At 48.6% G+C, this 19,049-nt stretch overlaps 1 long non-coding RNA gene across 1 annotated transcript; it reads left to right on the top strand.

Moving 5' to 3' along the window:
* The first annotated feature begins 2,072 nt into the window (after nucleotides 1–2,072).
* On the top strand, nucleotides 2,073–5,046 carry LOC118473397 (uncharacterized). The gene is made up of 2 exons (XR_004852790.1): nucleotides 2,073–2,178; nucleotides 2,286–5,046. It is a non-coding gene; the product is annotated as an uncharacterized lncRNA (long non-coding RNA).
* The last annotated feature ends 14,003 nt before the right edge of the window (nucleotides 5,047–19,049 follow it).

A 19,049-nucleotide genomic window follows, 5' to 3' on the forward strand; every position in this document is an offset into this window, starting at 1 on the left:
TCAAGAACAGTGAAGGACCTGAGCATAAGTCGGACGACGTCGTGGTCCGTCCATCTCGTGCTTCCATAGCTCCTGATTTTGTTGACCAGGGTCTTGAGCCTGTTGTACGTTTGCGTTGGCTCCTCTCCCCTGATCATTGCGAACCTTCCCAGTTCGCCTTCCACCAACTCCATCTTGGTGATCATGGTGGCGTCGTTCCCCTCATGAGAAATCTTGAGGGTGTCCCAAATTTGCTTGGCGTTATCCAAGCCGCTCACCTTGTGGTACTCGTCCCTGCACAAGGATGCTAGCAAAATGGTGGTAGCTTGTGCATTTTTATGGATTTGCTCATTAATGAAGACGGGGTTGTCAGTACTATCAAAAAGCATTCCGTTTTCAACAATCTCCCAAATACTTGGATGGAGAGAGAATAGGTGACTACGCATTTTGTGACTCCAAAATGAGTAGTCTTCTCCATCAAAGTGCGGAGGTTTCCCAAGTGGAATCGAAAGTAAATGAGCATTGGAGTTAAACAGAATACGAGAAAAATCAAAAGAAAAGTTTGAGTTAACCGGTTTCTTTTTCTCGTCGTCGTCGTCGTCTTTTGGGGAAGAAGAAGATTCGTCGCTGTCGTAATAGACGATCTTCTTGATGCGCCTCTTCTTATTCCCATCTCTTTTCTTATGACTCGAGCCAGAGTCCGAGGGCTTATCATCTCTTGGCTCGTTGACGATGGACTCCTTTGTCTTGTCGTTGACCACCATCCCCTTTCCCTTAGGATCCATTTCTTCGGGCGATTAGTCCCTTGCGTGAAGAGAACGACTCTGATACTAATTAAGAGCACCTAGAGGGGGGGGGGTGAATAGGTGATCCTATAAAAATCAAATACTTGTAGCCACAAAACTTGGTTAAGTGTTAGCACAATGGAATCAAGTGGCTAAGGACCGAGCTCTTGTAAAACACAATAGTCATAAAGAAAACAAGCACAAGAGACACAGTGATTTATCCCGTGGTTCGTCCAAGTATAACACTTGCCTACTCCACGTTGTGGCGTCCCAATGGACGAGGGTTGCACTCAACCCCTCTCAAGTGATCCAATGATCGACTTGAATACCACGATGTTTTTCTTTCTTATACTCTCTCCCGTTTGCGAGGAATCTCCACAACTTGGAGCCTCTCGCCCTTACAATTGATGATCACAAAGAAGCACGCAAGTAAGGGTGGGAAGAGCAACACACACAAGACTCAAAGCACGAGCACAATCACGCACACAAAGCCACAACTTGAGCTCACAACACAACTCGAGGAGTTCTCTACTCAAATGGTGCTCAAGTCACTATCTCAAAGAATTGAATGCGCGAGAATGGAGTCTTGGTGCTTAGAGATGATCAAAGAATGCTTGGGTAACTCCTCCATACGCCTAGGGGTCACTTTTATAGCCCCAAGGCAGCTAGGAGCCGTTGGAACCCAACAAGGAAGGGAATTCTTGCCTTCTGTCGGGTGGCGCACCGGACAGTCCGGTGCACCACAAGACAACCACTGTATCATGTCCGGTGCGGATCTCCTTCCATTCCTGGCACAGTCGACCGTTGGATCTTTAGGCTGGTTGGCGCACCGGACACTGTCTGGTGCACACCGGACAGTCCGGTGCCCCCAGCCGACCGTTGGCTAGGGCCACACGTCGCGCGCGGATTGTGCGGCCAACCGTTACGTTGGCGGCCGTTGGCTCACCGGACAGTCCGGTGCACCACCGGACAGTCCAGTGAATTATAGTCGTACGCCACCGATGAATTCCCGAGAGTGGCCAGTTCGCCAGAGGCCAGCCTGGCGCACCGGACACTGTCCGGTGCACCACCGGACAGTCCGGTGTGCTAGACTACGCTGAGTCTTGGCTGCTTCAGCCAAGCCCTTTCCTTTTTCTCTTTTCACTGATTCTAGCACTTAGACAAATATATTAGTACACCAAAACCAATGTACTAAGTATAGAATCATACCTTCTTGTTGATTTACACTTCATTCATCATTTGGCACATAATTACTCACTCAATATGTGTTGGACACTTAATCACCAAAATATATTAGAAATGGCCTAAGGGCACATTTCCCTTTCAGCATCTCCGACCACCTCCGCCCGTGGAGCTGTAGAGCCGCTCCGCACAGTTCTGGGTCTGCGCCGCAGACATCTACACCATCTACGAGGTAGGTTGGTGGTGTGCCTTTGATGTGCTCGTCGATATGCGCATGCGCTGAGGTGACCTGCGAAGGGTTTAATTGTCGAGCGCTTTTGGTTGGTGCATGTGTTCCAGCTACGAGCGGGGTTCTTCAAGGATGATGGCGAGGAGGAGGCCATGTGAGAGAAGCAACACGAGCTCCGCGCCCAGAAGGTGTACTCCCTCTACTTTGAGCTTGGCGGAATCTTTATCAATGTTGGCGTGCTTTGTTTTCTCTTTTTTTTGTGCTTTCCTCCCCTTCGATTTCCTCCACCCTCGATCGTTTATCTTTCTCATGATTGGCAGAAGCTGCAATTATATTGTGCTGATTAATGTGATGTGCTTGGCCGCTTAGGGTGCATTTGAATCATCGGATTATGGTATAATGTCTCTTCCTTGATTGGAGTGTATGTAACATTGGATCAGTGGATTTCGAACAGGCCGCTCAAATTCTGGGAAAACCTGATTTGGCACCTACGGCTTGAGTGAAGAGACTCATCGCGCTTTGCGATAAGGCCCCAGCCACACCATTTGATGTGGTTAGAGATGTGGAGAAACAGTTCGGAAAGAATTTTTTTGAATTCTTCGATGTTGTGCTTGTCGGGTCTGCTTGTACTGCATACGTTTGTGATTAGGTACTTCTCTTTATCTGTTAAATCTGGGGGTTCTTAACATATTTGCTTTCTACCGTTCCTATCAGTGTTAGGCCTGTGCAACCCATTTTCTGCTTTCTAACATAACATTGCATACTTGTCTGGAACAGATCACTTAGGGTGTGTTTGGTTTAAGGAATCACTACATCCAAATTGAGGTGGTGCATCATGGATTCATTCCTCAAATTTGGTGGGATGACCACATTCCTCATATTAGTACTAACTAACTAACTATGAGGAATGAGGTGGTGATGGATTAACTCATTCCATTCCACAAACCAAACAAAAATAGTGAGGAATGAGAAGATGATGGACTACCTTATTCCTCAAACCAAACACCCTATTATTTTCTCACTTGATCTCTTGCATAATTTCTCAATTAAAACTTTGCTTCCTATTTCTTGTTAGGTGCATCGAACAAGGCTTAAACTTTCAAAGTCAAATGTCATTCTCTAATGCATTTATGGATTCTGTGAACAACTGTTTGAAATATTAGATTTGTTTTGATGTGCCACACTGAATTCGGAATGGACCAGGTTCAACATCCAGGAGCTGAACATCTGATGACGGTTGATATCCGGAACATGCAAGCAATGGTCTTGTTTCCGTGTTCGATGCTGCAATGGCCAGATTTTCTTTACCAAGCTAGGTTTCCATCATCATACTATTCAACATTATATTAAGACCAAAAAGGAACATGGTTCGCCTTGTCAGCCAACTGAACTAGGCTCAGTTCATTGAATTAATCATGAAACGTAGTGTCCTTTTACTTCATACTAACTAGCCTTGTCATTTGAACAAATAACCTTAGTTGGTAGCTAAAAGTGATTACACCAAAGATACGCTTCACCCTTTTTTAGCCAAGCAGCCTTTCAAAATGCATATGAATTTGAGATCATTATTCTTGTCAATAAGTATTTCTTTGTTAGGCTATTACACTGGTTATGCTTATTTTAGAAATATAAAGTTGATGTGCATGGTTGGAGAGGAATACGATAGTGGAAGTTCTCGGGATTGGGCTGCCAAGGGACCAATGTTATGGGTAGATGCAGTGGCGGAGCTCTATAATTTTGACGCCCCAGACCACTTTTAAGAAGCCCTCCAAGATATTATGCAACAAAATATACCGCTAAAACATATTATACCATAAGCATAGATTAAAATACTCCCTCTGTTTTAAAATAGTAGTGGTTTTAGAGAATTAGTGAGTTCATAATATAGACATAAAAATTCAGAGCTAAAACAACTACTATTTTAAAACTAAGGGAGTAGTATTTGTCTCAATTCAGCACCTAAAAATATAACAAACTTAATAAAAAGAGAGGAGAAGAGAATAATCAACATATAAGTGAAAGGGGAAAACCGAGGAGAAGAGAACACTTACAAACCAGTGGGACAATAAAATGGCTAGCGTTGTCTGCTGTCATGCTGTGGACTGTCGGCCTTAGAGAGATGGAATCTTCAGTCTTGTGCTAGGGACAGTAGGACAAGGAGAGGAAGCCACCAAGCCGATTAAGTCTGCCACTCTATCGTCTAGATTATGGAACAGTGGGTGGCTCTCTGGCTGACCGGTGGAAGGCGAAGTCGGAGGTTGGAGGAGCTGCTGACCGCCACGGTGGAGCCGAGCCCGTTCAGGTTGTGAACACACATCTGCAGAGATAAAAAAGGAGTGGCATCAATGGCAGCCACAGATTGGGGCATGAAGTGTAACCACTATGAGATCAACGTGTTGTTTTTTCATGTTTAATAATTTGAGTTATAATATATGGTTTGCTTATAATGTTTTTAAAATTTTTTATTTTGGCGATGCAGGGGACATAACTCCTCCAACAGGGATTAGGCAGGCTATGGAGATGCAGGCTGAAGTAGAAAGGAGAAAATGCGCCCAAGTCCTTGAATCAGAAGGGAAGAAACAAACCGTGCGATAATTTTAGTAAGTTTTTTCTCATAGATTCTTCCAACTTTACTGCATCACCGCCGAGAACACCATCACCATTTCTGAATTCCTTCATTTACCTTAGAATTCAATATATTCTTGAGTGCAACGGACATGTTCTATTCTGTGGAATACCTAGAGGACCATGTTTAGTTGATTCTTGTAAAACTATGGGCACATTTGTCTCCATTCCCTTCATGTATGTTGTGGGAGATCTTTTCTCTCCTTGCTGTAGAACATCAATAAAGTTGGCTTGGTATATTGTTCAGTGCTTGTCATTCATGTGAGTTATAATATCCTATCTCCCAATTCCCTTGTTCTTTAGTGGAATTAGTTTCTGATACAATACAATAGATTGAACATGAAAACAGGTTATTCCTATTCTGTAATAAGGGTCTATACAGTAGAATGAGTAATACTCACTAATCACTACTCACCCCAATCCAAGTATGTCAATAATGAACATTCAGATTTGTCAAAGTTGTAGACAACTATCAAGTGCCATCTTAAGAAACTAATGTTTGTCATTTCAGTATCATATTTGCTTTGGTATTTGTGGAGCAAGTTATGCCCTTCATTGAATTTAGATTGTTTATGCTCTCCCTAACCATATATTAGTACACATTTTATTCTTCCATTGAACAACCCACTGAGTGTAATACATATCCAGACATTGAAGCAGCATATAACTGCCTCAAGGAAAATATGGTGTAGCAGATGAGGATATAATCTTATACTGCCAGTCTGTTGGAAGTGGTCCAACCATTGATCTTGCTTCACAATTGCCAGACTTGCGAGTCGTGGTTTTGCAACTATTTTATCTGGACTAAGATTAATATATCCAGTCAAGCGAACATTTTGGTTTGACATTTACAAGGTATATTTGGCCCCTTTGTTTCCTGAAGTCATTGGTTGGTTTCTAAATAACTGATATCTTTTCTCTCCTAGCTATAGAACATCGATAAAATTTGCTTGGTAAACTGTCAGATGCTTGTCATTCATGTGAGTTCTAATATTCTATCTCTCAGTCCCCTTGTTCCTTGGTGGAATTAATTTCGGATACAATACAATAGATTGAACATTAAAACATGTGATTCCTATTCTTTGATAATGGTCTATACAGTAGAATGAGTAATACTCACTAATCACTCACTACTCATCCCAGTCCAAGTATGTCAATAATGAACATTTAGATTTTTCAAAGTTGTAGACAGCTATCAAGTACCCTCTTAGTCCAGATAATGTTTGTTAATTCAGTATCATATTTGCTTTGGTAGATTATTGCTTGCTCTGACTAACATAACCCGATATTTTCTTGCACCAGGATAATAATTGTTTGTAATCATGAGGGACCAATACAAGCATTTGTAGTCTAAAAGCCTTAACAGAATCACAAGCATCATAGTCTATTCTAGGCACAACAAAAACACTAGGAACTGCGAACCCTAAAAACAGATGACAGGCAACCTAGCATGCCTCTCAGTCACACAACAGCAAGCAGGTCACTACGTGGAAGCAATACAAACATGAATAAATCTCGGCTGAACTCAATCTTGAACGACAATTTTTTGACTTGGTCCATTCCTCCTACCAACCAGGAGAAGCGCCCGCGGATCTGCTTCAGCGTCATCACAGGCTACTCTCTCACCATCCTTTGCAAGCATCAAGGTGACTGTTGGGAGCCTTTGGCTTCCGAAGGTCCTCAAAAATATGATTTAACAATATTTCTGGAGTATGATACATGAACAGGTACCTTCGGACTTAGGTCAAAACTACAGTGTGAAGAAGCACAAAGAATACAAAGGATGGCGCAGAGCCGAAGCTATGCGGAGGGGAGCTTCGGCGTGATAACAAAAAAGGGAACCGACTTAAAGGGGAAAAGGCTATTTAGACCCCGATGGATTATTATAGAGTTATTAGCAAATGTAAAGGGCATGAGTGTAATTTTACATGGGCTGCGCCCTGTGCCTATAAATAGATGAACAGTGCTCCCGTACTGTTCACGCTGACTTGGCATTTGCTTTTGCGTTACGCTTGTACTTTTACCTTCTTTCAAGCCGAAGGTACTTTTGTAACTTGTTATCATTTCTATTTTTCCTTAATAATAAAATAGAAATGAGTTGATGGTAATAAATAACTGTTTGTATTATCTTTTATATTCCATATGTTTCTTTTCTCGTTTATATGTTGCTTTGACGAAGGTACTGTGGGGGATAGATATCCCCTGGGTCCACTAAAGAAGTAAAAGGCCTCACGAAAGGCCCAAGGGCCCGATAATTCGTAAGGTCATTCTTTCGTGGGCCTAGGGAAAGACAACCAACAAAGAAGAGAAGACGTGAGACTGGATTAGTGCAGACCCGGACGGCCCACAACGTCGAACGAATGAATCGCAACAGAGACCCGACTTTCCCGCGCTGAAGCCCCCATGCAACGGAGCCATGCGAGGATAAGTCGGCGAGGGTTACGTAGGGATAAACTCAAGAGGTTCACTATCTTTTAGCTACTTGTTGTTATCATATCACATGTACTGCCCCACGGTCGAGTATATAAGGCCTAGGGGGCACCCCTTCAGAACGATCGACCCAGTTCTACTTAGCCACCCACATAAACTCTCTGCGCCCTCTATCCAGAGAGCCCTCTTGTAACCACACTCATATACTCACCAGGACGTAGGGTGTTACGCACTTCCAAGCGGCCCGAACCTGCAAATCTTGTCCATTGTCCCTCGTGCGATTGGCACGAACCATTTTGCTACAGTCGTCGACACCGTCCTACTCCTAAAAACACCTTGAGGGGCAACCCCAGGTGTGCGGTCGGACCCAAAACATCGACAGCTGGCGCGCCAGGTAGGGGGTGTGTCGACGATCCAAGCTAGCTCAATGGCCGTCACCTTCCACAGCAAGATCGCCGTGCGTCCCGGATCTGTATTCTGCTTCGGGACAATCTCATCTGTAGCGGATGAAGAGGGAATTCTACACCGCCTCGCAGATCTGCCGGAACAGAAGTCTCCTCCAACAAACTCCGAAAATGCTGGAAAGACGCTACCTCCGGTTCTTCGGAAAAAGATTATCTCCGGGGAGGCTGGAGCTAGAAGCTCGCTGACCCGGAAGACTCCGCTGTCTACTTCTCCGACGAAAGAATGGACACGGGTCGTGAGAAAGAAGGAGACCAGGGAGAGGCAAGTCGTTCTTCCCGTTCCTCCGGCCTCAAAGGAGAACGGAAAGAAAGTCGCCACGACAGCAGTACCGTTCTACCCCGACGTCCTCTTCATCGGGAGAGCAGAGTCGCCCGCCGTCTCTGACGATGAACCGACCGTGCCTGGAGAAGAACCACCTCAGCGAGAATCCCGCCGACGAAGGAACCGACGCAGGAACGTTCGACGACATCACGCAGCCGGAGAACGGGATCCGGAGCAGCCCGTCTCGCGAGACGAGGTCTCAGAGATAGGAGAAACTCCGGAAGAACGCGTCTTCAGGGAACGAAGGAACTCCCGACGACGTGATCGCCGACGGACTCAGGAGCAAGCCGAGCAAGATGCAAGGCAACGACGCGAAAATCCGCTCTTCGGGCGCAACCTGAACCCCGACTTCGCCCGAGCTATGAACACGGCGAGCGAAGTCAGAGGCGTTCTGCTCGGATAGCTGACGGACTTCCTCGGACTCCCGACGCCGAGGGATACCGACGCCTGTTCACTCAGGCGGCCAACCATCTTCTACCGCTCGCTCACCCGCCGAACGATTTGCGACACGCCATCAACAGTCGCCGAGACGCGCGAAGCTCTATCAATGCTTCGCGCGAACGGCGGCATGAGAACGAAATTCGCCGTCGGGAGGAGTATGACCGAGATCATGGCTTCCCGACTCAAAGTCAGGCCACCAGGACTGAGTCGGCAACAGCTTCAACTGGCGGAACCACCCGGGGACGGTCGAGGAACCACCACCACCACTCCCCTCCCCGGGACAGGCGTCATCCCCGACGACAGGAGGACACGTGCGGAGTATCCGCCCTTACTCCGCGCCTTAGGGCCATCCAATGGCCTCCCAACTTCAAGGTATCCAATGTCGACAAATATGAACCTAAGCAGGATCCAGGGGGTTGGTTAGCCGTCTACACCACCGCTGCTCGGGCTGCCGGGGCATCCGAAGACGTCATGACCGCGTATCTGCCCATCGTCCTTGGGCAAGATGCGCTGCAGTGGCTACGACATCTACCCCGACACTGCATCGACAACTGGGGATACTTCAGTCGACGTTTCACCGCCAACTTCCAGTCTCTCTCCGACAAGCCAGCACAACCATGGGACCTCAAATCCATCAAGCGCCGGGGGGATGAGACTCTCCGGTCATACCTTAAAAGGTTCCAGACCATGAGAAACCGCATCCCCGAGGTCACGGAGGCGGCCGTGATCGAGGACTTCTACAGAGGATCTAATGACTCGGCTTTCATCCGAGCCATACTACAAAAGGCGCCGACTACCTCCGAGGAGCTGTTCCGGGAAGCCGACCTCTACATCACCGCCGACGAGCGGGCCCAGGATCTCATAGGAGGAGCAAAGCCCGCACCGGCAGCACCACGACACGACGCGAACCAGCCACCCGACAAACGCTGGGAGAAGAGGCCTCGCGAAGAGGTACACGCCGCCGGACCACCCGCCTCTCGCGCCCGAGGAGGGCCTCGTGGAGGCGAGCGCACGCTGGACGACATCCTCGACGCCCAGTGCCCGTACCACAAGGACATGCGCCACACTCTCCGCAACTGCCGGGATTTCAAGCACTCCGTCGGGCATGGCCGACCCTTCCAACCTCTACCGCCTCCTCCGCCGAGGGGAGGACCAGATGAGCCACGACAGCCCCATCAGCCGGAGGAGGGGGGAAGAGGAGCTTTCCCACGCGTTGACAGGGAGGTCAACGTCATCTTCGGCGGACATGGGTCGCAGGAGAACAAAAGACAACAAAAGCTCAACGACCGCCAGATACTGGTAGCGACCACCGGCCCTCCCGCCCCATACCGATGGTCGGAACACCCGATCACTTTCACTCGGGAGGATCAATGGCTCAACTTTGACCATCCAGGCAAATACCCGCTCCTCGTCGATCCGGTGATCCGAGAGAGCCGGGTAAAGAAGGTACTAGTGGACGGGGGGAGCAGCATCAATGTCACCTTCCCCCGTACGCTCCAAGGCTTGGGAGTTCACCTCAAAGAGCTCCACGAGTCAGACACTCCTTTCTTCGGCATCGTGCCGACGGAAGGAGAATACCCGCTGGGCCACATCTACATGCCGGTCACCTTCGGGACTCCGGATAACTACAGGACCGAGTTCCTGAGGTTCGAGGTGGCGAACTTCGACTGCGGGTACAACGCCATCATCGGGAGGCCGGGGCTGTCCAAATTCATGGCCATCCCGCACTATACATACATGATACTGAAGATGCCAGGACCGCAAGGAATCATAACTGTGCACGCCGACTTCCAAGGCGCCGCAGAATGTTTCCGAGTGGCCATCCAAGCAGCCCTCACCACCAAGCCGTCAACGGTTCCTTCTACACCGGCGAACTCTAAGCCTGAGGAAGACCTCGCCGTACCGGCAAACGAAGCTCAGGCCGCGACCTCTATGCGGCCGACTGAAGAAACCAAGCGGATCAACCTGGGGTTTGCTGATGAGCGCAAGACGGCTGTCATCAGCTCCAGTTTGAATGACAAATAGGAAAGCGCGCTCGTCCAGTTCCTGCAAGATAACCGAGACGTATTCGCATGGCAACCTGCGGATATGCCGGGAGTCCCGAGGGAGTTGGCCGAGCACAAATTGAAAGTCTGTCCTCAGGCGAGGCCCATCCGGCAAAAGCTGCGTCATTTCACGCCCGACAAGAGAGAGGCCATTCGTGCCGAGTTAGCTCGCTTGGTCGCGGCTGGATTTATTAGAGAAGTATTACACCCCGAGTGGTTAGCCAAACCTGTTCTTGTACTCAAAAAGAATAAAGTGGATTGGCGCATGTGCGTCGACTATACTGACCTCAACAAACACTGTCCGAAGGATCCCTTCGGGCTCCCGAGGATAGATCAGGTGGTGGATTCCACCGCTGGGTGTTCTGTGCTGTCTTTCTTAGATTGCTATTCCAGGTATCATCAGATTAGTTTGGCAAAAGAAGACGAGGAAAAAACGGCGTTCATCACCCCGTTTGGTGCTTTCTGTTATACCTCCATGCCGTTCGGCCTCAAAAACGCTGGAGCGACTTATCAGAGAGCCATTCAAACATGCTTAGCCGATCACTGGGGCAAGCGTGTGGAGGCTTACGTGGACGACGTGGTGATCAAAACGGAGAATCCGGAAAACTTCATCGAAGACTTACAGCTGGTTTTCAACAGCCTGAGAAGGTATAGATGGAAGCTCAATCCTGAAAAATGTGTTTTCGGGGTACCAGCAGGAAAGTTGCTCGGATTTATTGTCAGCCACCGGGGAATCGAAGCTAATCCAGATAAGATTGAAGCTATCATGAAGATGGAAGCTCCTCGATCGCAAAAGAAGGTTCAGCGACTCACTGGATGTATGGCAGCCCTGAGCAGATTTATATCTAGGCTGGGAGAAAAAGGTCTGCCATTTTACAAACTACTCAAGAAGGTGGATAAGTTTCAATGGACTTCAGAAGCACAAGAAGCTCTAGACGCATTGAAGAAATTCCTGACAACACCACCAGTATTGAAACCGCCCCGGCGAGCTACGCCGACTCAACCGGCTGAAGATTTGCTGCTATATATCTCTTGCACGACTCACGTGGTAAGCACTGCGTTGGTAGTCGAGCGAGTGGAAGAAGGGCATGCCTATCCGGTACAACATCCTGTTTACTTCATCAGTGAGGTTCTAGGCCCATCGAAGAAAAAATATCCTCAGGTTCAGAAGCTATTATATGCAGTACTTCTAACTGCCCGCAAGCTGCGCCACTACTTTGACGATCACAAAGTCATAGTAGTTACTGGTTTTCCAATAGGGGACATTCTTCACAACAAGGAAGCCATTGGCCGAATAGCCAAGTGGGCTTGCGAGTTGGGATCCCATGATATCGAGTTCCGACCTCGCACTGCCATCAAAACTCAAGCACTAGTCGATTTCGTATCAGAGTGGACAGAACAGCAAGTTCCAGACAATCCAGAAACGGCAGAAGTATGGCGAATGTATTTTGATGGCTCGCTGAAGCTGCAGGGAGCAGGAGCAGGGATTCTCTTCACTGCACCTGGAGGCGAGCACCTCAAGTATGCTCTCCAGTTGCTATTCCCGGCCTCTAACAACGCAGCCGAGTATGAAGCTTTGATACACGGATTAAACATCGCCATATCACTGGGCGTCAGGAGACTGATGGTGTATGGAGATTCTCTGGTGGTCATCAGTCAGATAAACAAGGAATGGGATTGTTCAAGTGATTCAATGGGAAAATACTGCGCCGTCGTCCGAAAGCTAGAGGATAAATTCGAGGGTCTGGAGTTTCATCATATAGAAAGAGATCGGAACACGGCGGCCGATGTACTGTCCAAGCTCGGATCCGGTCGGACTCAGGTCCCGCCCGGGGTCTTCGTGCAAGAAATTCTCCAGCCGAGCATCTCGACGGATCAAATAGAAGAGTGCAACATCATAGATCAACCCGAGTCAGACTCTGATGACTGGAGACAACCGATTATTAAGTATATAAAGAATGAAGAAGAACCAGATGACAAGAACTCGGCAGAGCGCATTGCCAGACAATCAGCTCACTATACACTCATCGGGGAGGTATTATACAGGAGGGGCGCGTCAGGCGTCCTCATGAAGTGCGTTCTCCCGTCCACCGGGAAGCAACTTCTGGAGGAAGTCCATGCAGGGCAGTGTGGAGTACATGCAGCATCCAGAACACTAGTCGGGAAGGTTTTCAGGTCAGGATTCTATTGGCCGACGGCGAAGAACGATGCAGCCGAGTTAGTCCAGAGATGCGAAGCTTGCCAATACCTGTCAAAGCAACAGCACATGCCAGCACAGCAGCTACAGACCATACCAGTAACTTGGCCTTTCGCATGCTGGGGATTGGATATGATTGGACCTTTCAAGAAAGCTCAAGGAGGATACACCCATGTATTGGTGGCAATTGACAAATTCACTAAATGGATAGAGTTCCAGCCCATTGCCTCTTTAACCTCTGCTAAAGCCGTGGAATTCATACAAAGCATAATATTCAGATTCGGGATACCAAACAGTATCATCACTGACTTGGGATCCAACTTCACCAGTTCAGAATTCTTTGACTTCTGCGAGCAAAAGAGCATTCAGATTAAGTACGCATCTGTAGCCCATCCGAGAGCCAACGGGCAGGTCGAGCGAGCCAACGGAATGATATTGGAGGCACTCAGGAAAAGGGTCTTCGATAAGAACGAAAAATTCGCAGGAAAATGGATAAGAGAACTACCTTATGTTGTTTGGAGTTTGAGAACCCAACCTAGCCGGGCCCTGCATGGAAACACTCCTTTCTTCATGGTCTATGGGTCGGAGGCAGTGCTACCTGCTGATCTCAAGTTTGGGGCGCCAAGATTGATCTTCAAAAGCATAGCAGAAGCCGAAGCCACCAGGCTGGAGGATATTGATGTACTTGAGGAAGAACGACTGAATGCAGTAATCCAATCAGCACGACACCAGCAGACCCTAAGGCGCTACCACGACAAAGCTATGCGGCAACGTTTCTTTTCGATAGGAGACCTCGTCCTCCGCCGAATTCTAACGGGGGAGGGACGGCACAAGTTATCACCCTTATGGGAAGGGCCATTCACAGTAGCAGAGGTCACTCGGCCCGGATCGTATCGCCTCACCCAGATGGATGGCATAGAAGTTGGGAACTCCTGGAACATAGAGCACCTCCGAAAGTTTTACCCCTAGCTGTATTTCAAAACAGCCGGGGCGACCATGTATTCTGTATAATGGAAATACGTCATCAATAAAGAGAGATTTCAAAGATACTTGGCTCGTTTACGATTGACTTACATTCTTACTTAACTCGGGGCGACCACTATGCCCTACAAACGGAGCAATCGACTTAAGTCGGCAACGACTTAAGGCGGTGCAACATGCTCACGCTTACTTAACTCGGGGTGACCACTATGCCCTACAAATGGAGCAATCGACTTAAGTCGGCAACGACTTAAGGCGGTGCAACATGCTCACGCTTACTTAACTCGGGGTGACCACTATGCCCTACAAACGGAGCAATCGACTTAAGTCGGCAACGACTTAAGGCGGTGTAACATGCTCACGCTTACTTAACTCGGGGTGACCACTATGCCCTACAAACGGAGCAATCGACTTAAGTCGGCAACGACTTAAGGCGGTGCAACATGCTCACGCTTACTTAACTCGGGGTGACCACTATGCCCTACAAACGGAGCAATCGACTTAAGTCGGCAACGACTTAAGGCGGTGCAACATGCTCACGCTTACTTAACCTAGGGTGACCACTATACCCTACTAACGGAGTTATCGGCTAAAGTCATTGACGGCTTAAGCCGGTATAGCATACTCGCGCTTATGCAATTCAGGGGATGACTTCCATATCCCACAAACAAACTTCATAATCATTATGCAGCGTTACCACAAATTTGCAATTCGGATACAATAAGAGAGTGACGATGTCATTCGAATGATAAGCCAATAACCTCTAACGAGTACTTGATCATGCTAACCGCGCGCTAATAGCACGTGAAATGTTTCTTTATTTTCCAATGTCTTTCTCAGGAACGACTGACGAAGAAGGGCGATTCGAAGAATCGGGGGCAACATTCACATCGGCTCTTATATCTTCAGGGACAACCACGCCGGGTCTTCTCATCAAGATTCGCCCCGCCCGAATAGCCTTGTCCAGGGCTTTATCACGCTGAGCTTTGAAAGTGACAGCAGTTTCTTCGGCAACTCTAGTAGCCAGCTGAGCAGCTTCTAACTCCTGAGCAATGGATTTCTTAGAAGCTCGGAGTCCCTTGATGGTGGCATCTTTTGCTGATAGCAACTGTGTAAGGCGGGTCACTTCGTCCGAAGATTCCTGCAGCTGGCGACGCTGATTGTCCAGTTCTTCCATCGTAAAACGGTGGCTCCTCTCCAAGATGGTTAGCGAATTACTGGAATCTCGGTACAATCTGTCCAGGTTGTCGCAAGAAGCAGCAATGATGCGTTTTTCTTCCTACAAGCAAAAATCAACTCATTCAGAATCCAAGAGCATGATAAGGCGAAGCACGGTTCCGTAAGTACCTTTTCAGAGTCAAGCTGAGCATGAAGAGAAGAACTCAGAGCGTTGGCATCATCCAAAGCTGCGGAGACCTGACTCAATTCGATCTGGCTCTGAGAATACTTCTCCTCGAAGTCAGCGCACCGTCGAGCCATTTCAGCTTGATCTTGGGAATGTTTTTCTTCAAGAACTGTGATCTGCCGAGTCATCCCTATCAAGAGGTATTCAAACGAAATGAGGTCAGAAGGTAAAACAATCCACGAACAAGAACAAAGAAGAAGAAGAAAGGACACTAACCAGCATTAGTTGCCTCCAACTCGGATACACGACGATGAAGCAACACCGGGTTCCAACGCTCAAGAGATGAAGCCACTTCCGGGATGGAAGCACCCTGCGATTTCAGCTGACTGGCCATTCCATCCACCAAAGCCTGATAAGAAGAGCAGATGAACATAATGACAACAATTCAGGCAACGTAAAGATCAAACTAAAGCGCAGCACAGCACCTGGAGGTTGGAAAAGAGCGAAGGGATCCCCAAGTCAGGAGAAATCAGCTGGTAACCAGGTGCCAGACCACCACCCGAAGCAGCTTGCAGCAGACCAGCAGGAACGAGCTCAGTACATTCAACAGACCCTAACGCCAGACCAGTGGGGATGCTGCCCTCTAAAGCGACCTCCTGATCCGGAGTTTGGGCCACCACCATACCGCCAGAGTGTGGAGATGAACCCGCATGAACATCCATGGAAGTGCAGGAAGGAGACCTCGCTCGGACACCCTCGGGGGCTGGGTCAAAGTTGGCACTGCCCACTTGAGCCGGATCATCCCCGGCAACACCCTCGGGGGCTGGGCAGTGGCTTACACTCTTCACCCGAGCTAAGCCTTCCCCGGCGACATCCTCGGAGGCTGGGCGCGTGTCAGCACTATTCAAGGGGTCCAGGCTCTCTGCCGTAACCACCTCTAAGGTTGACGGGCTTTCAGCTACTTCCACGGGACCAGGACAATCCAAATCAACATCCCGACCCTCGAGATCATGCTCTAAGGTCGACGAGGCACGGGATGACCTCAACCCAGCATCAGGCACGGCAGCACAAGTCTCTGTTGCATCAACATCCACAGGCTCTGATAGCAAATCCTCTGGGATCATATCCTCTAGAGTTTGATCAAAATTGGCCATGGATAGCTCTTGCAGACCAATAAGGGCAGACAAAGCAGGAGAGGGGACTCCACTACTTCCACCGCTAGCGACGAACTGCCGACTGTTTTTCCGAGTTAGTGGAGTTTCATTTTCTTCCTCCTCATCTTCCACAGTAACAGCACAAACAGCATCCTCATTGGGGTCAGCAGCAGGCGGAGCACACCCATTAGGATCAATGTCAGCAAGGCCAGTTGCAGTCATTTCTTCAGCAGCAGGAGCTAAGGTACTGACGTCCTCATCAAAGCTGGATACTCGCCGGAGGCGTCTTCTCTTCTTCTGCTCATCAGCAGAAGGCTCGGGCTGACTGGTTCGGCTAGGGCGCCTCGGACGAGTGCTGACAAGTTTCGGGACATCCAAAGTTGTATCAACCTCTGGAAGGGGCACCACTGCCAAGGTACCATCAGGAGCAGCATCGGACGAATCCTCAGCTAATAGATCAAGCATGTCATTTATGTCAGCATCACTGGGGTTCAGAGGCACTTCAAAATAAACCTGCCGTTCATCATCAGGAATCGCCCCGAGCGAAGCAACCAAAGTACTGACTTCCTCAGCAGAGGGTCGCACTCTAAGGCCCAAATTGCTGTCAGTCACAGGCGGATTAGACACAAAAAGGGTGAAAGCTTTGGGAGGAGGAAGGTTCCAAGCCGAGTATGCCACTGGAGCACCAACATTTGAAACTTTACCCCTGAGGATCATCTCAAGTCGGCCCACCAAGTCAACAGAAGAAATTCTCCTATTGGTAACTCGGGTTGAGTCGGCCAGCCCTCGATACAGATATGCCGGATAGGCCCTGTCTTTCAGCGGCTGAATGTTCTTGAAAACAAAATCTGTGACCACAGCTTCGGCAGTCAGACCTCTCTCTTTCAGTAATCCGACTTCAGTAAGCAACATGCCTGCCTCGGCCACTTCTTGATCCGTGGGGGACTCAGTCCAACTTGGAGTACGAACGTCTGGCTGTCTTCCTGACCGGGAGGGGAGAGAATTTCCATAATTATCAACTATAAACCACTCCAGACGCCAACCTTTAATACTATCTTTGAGGGGTATCTCGAGATACTCGGTCTTCCGCCCCCGACGCATCTCCAAACTTGCACCTCCGACCAACTGATGTTGCCCCCCGGCCATCCCAGGACGGCAGTGATACAGATACTTCCATAAACCAAAATGCGGCAGCACGCCGAGATAAGCTTCGCAAAGGTGAACAAAAATGGAAATTTGGAGAATGGAATTAGGGTTCAAATGAGTCAGGTTGATGTGATAAAAATCAAGGAGGCCGCGGAAAAAAGGAGAGATGGGAAGGCCGAGGCCGCGGAGAAGGAAAGGAGCGTAAACTACAGACTCATGGGTATCCTCTGTTGGGACAGTTGTCCCGTGGCAAATCCGCCAAGAACAGAGTTCCCGCGGAGGAAGAACCCCGATGGAGACGAGGCGGAGAAGCTCAGCTTCAGAAATTACAGACATGTGGTTACCTGCGAAGGGTAACTGACTGTTGGGGTCGATTGCAGGGATCACTGCAGCAGACGAGTTCGCAGTTTTCCTCTTGGGCGCCATCTTGCTTCTCACTAGCGGACAGAGTAGGAGGCGAGTGGCAGAGAAGATTCAGGTGTGGAAATGCAAGAACTAGGACACGGAAAGCAAAGGCGGCTAAAAGCGCAACTCTTATGGGATATTCTTAAGCCAGATACCGTTTCAAAAAGTGCCCAGTCATCACCCGGTGGCTATTTTCGAAACCTCAGCATACCACGTGGACATCTGGCAGTTATTTCCGAAAAAGCCGACGTGCCACTTCATCACTCGGATATTATCCTCAAAATAACCCGCGCGACTAGCTATTACTCAGCGTTGCCTCTAAGACGCTGACCCCGTATTCAATCGCTCGGCATTACTTCTAAAATGCCGACGCAGACCTTCAAATCACTCAGCGTTGCCTCTAAAACGCTGACCCTGTATTCTATCGCTCGGCATTACTTCTAAAATGCCGACGCCGACCTTCAATCACTCGGCGTTGCCTCTAAAACGCTGAATTCGTGTTCAATTGCTTGGCATTACTTCTAAAATGCCGACGCCGACCTTCAATCACTTGGCGTTGCCTCCAAAACGTTGGTCCTGTGTTCTATCGCTCGGCATTACTTCTAAAACTCCGGCGCTGACCTTCAATCACTCGGCGTGGCCTCTAACACGCCGACCTCGTGTTCAATCGCTCGACGTTACTTAAAAAACGCCGACGCCGACCTCCAATCACTCGGCGTTGCCTCCAAAACGCTGAACTTGTATTCTATCGCTCGGCATTACTTCTAAAATGCCGACGCCGACCTTCAGTCACTCGGCGTGGCCTCTAAAACGCCGATCTCGTGTTCGATTGCTCGGTGTTACTTCTAAAACGCTGATGTCAACCTTCAATCGCTCGGCGTTGCTTCTATAACGCCGATGCCGACTACAATATTACTCGACAGCTACTTCTGGAAGCGTCAATGTGATGCGCAAGTTATTCATCTACAATATCAAAAGAACCAGTTCAACAATCAGAGAAAGCGAACCATCGAGATGGGGCCAACGACAGTTCTTCATTAAGGGGAAGTTAATCATTTTACAAACCAACTCTTCACGAGTTGGTGCTTCCCTACTTCTACTCTACATTACTACTACTACTAAACTACACTATACTACTCTACAATACTACTACTACTACTAAACTACACTATACTACTCTACATTACTACTACATTATTCTAACTATATTAATATATAAAGACCAGTGGCGTTTAGCCACTGGCCCTGCCGCCGCTGCCCTTGCCGCCGCCGCCTCCGGTACTGCCCACGCTGCTGCCGCCCTTGGTGCCGCCCTTGCC

Source organism: Zea mays, chromosome 9 (genome assembly GCF_902167145.1).
Source record: "Zea mays cultivar B73 chromosome 9, Zm-B73-REFERENCE-NAM-5.0, whole genome shotgun sequence".
NCBI lineage: Eukaryota > Viridiplantae > Streptophyta > Magnoliopsida > Poales > Poaceae > Zea > Zea mays.